This window comes from Cricetulus griseus, chromosome 9 (assembly GCF_003668045.3).
Source record: "Cricetulus griseus strain 17A/GY chromosome 9, alternate assembly CriGri-PICRH-1.0, whole genome shotgun sequence".
In the NCBI taxonomy this organism is placed as follows: Eukaryota; Metazoa; Chordata; class Mammalia; order Rodentia; family Cricetidae; genus Cricetulus; species Cricetulus griseus.
The window spans coordinates 26,153,952-26,155,331 of NC_048602.1; positions in this window are offsets into that span (position 1 = coordinate 26,153,952).

Below are 1,380 nucleotides of genomic sequence, written 5' to 3' on the forward strand. Positions count from 1 at the left end.
TCTTCCATACATCTACTAACTTAGTGGTGAGTGAGAAATGGGTCAATCAGGGTCATTCCACACTTATGCCCAACAATATGCCATCATCTTTGACCACAAGAAGAAGCACAAAGACAAGAAATCTATCTCTGAATCCCGGAAGACTACAAGTGCTGGAGTCACATGAACCATACCGAGTGAGACCAGATGTGTAGAGCATCTTCATGTTGAATGAGTTGCATTCAGCAATGGAGCATTGCTGTCAGTTTCCATAGGACAACCTGCAGTCTTAGCAACAGCCTGGTTTGTTTAGAGCTTCACATGGGACACACTTTGTCAACATCCCAATTTGGTGTACCAATCTCAGTACTGGAAATCTACTTTGGTGACAGGAGATGGCCATTTGGGATACCAGCTCCCTCATTAAGTTATAGTATTTAGATTGCCTTCACATGTGTGCATGTGTGTATACACACATGTATAAGACGATTCTTCTATATAAGTTTGTATGTATGCTCTCTCAGATATACCTTAATTTTATCTATTTTTTCCATATTCACTCTCTCAATCTCTCTTATTTCCCCCCTCCTAATTTGATCCTTCCAATCCAGCCATTGCCAATCCATCAATAACTTTTCCTCTGTATTACGTTTTTAATTACTGAGCTGAGGGGAGTTTTTTCTCTATCCAGTGTATTTCGTGTTCTGTACACTACTTTTACTTTGATGGGATTCTCCTTCTTTAGGTTAGGACATTTTTCTCCTTAGTTTTTTTGAGAATATTTTCTGTGCCATAGACTTGTGTTTTACTTCTTCCTTTTTTCCTATTATTAGATTTGGGTTTTCATAATGTCCCAGTAATCCTGAATGTTTTTACAGAATATTTTTGGATTTCACATTTTATTTGACAAATATATGTGTTTCTTCTATGTTGTCTTAAATGCCTGTGATTCTCTTGTCAATCACTTATATTCAGTTAATAAAGATGAGATCTGTGTTCCTTTTCTAGTTCCTAAATTTTTACTTAACATATTTTCTTCAGTTGGCATATTCTTGATTAAGTGAGACTACTGGGATTTTAGGTAAAATGCTTTTCTGGATATAGAAAGATGACACTTATGAATGGGGATGGGATAGGGGGGCACAATAAGGTCCACAAGAGGGAAGAGTGCAGAGTTTTCCACAGATTTCACTTAGTTAGTAACCTGTGAATGGGACCATGACTGATGACATGCCATAGAATAAAGTTTGATATAAATCTGCTGATGAGATTGAGGATTGGACTCTCGAGAATGGCAGGAGAACTGAAGATCTGCAGTTAGCCTACCTGCTTTCCTACTTAGTGTGGCATAGGGAGTGTCTTCTGAAATTCAGGTTTAGGAAAAAGCAATGAGTTGAGAAA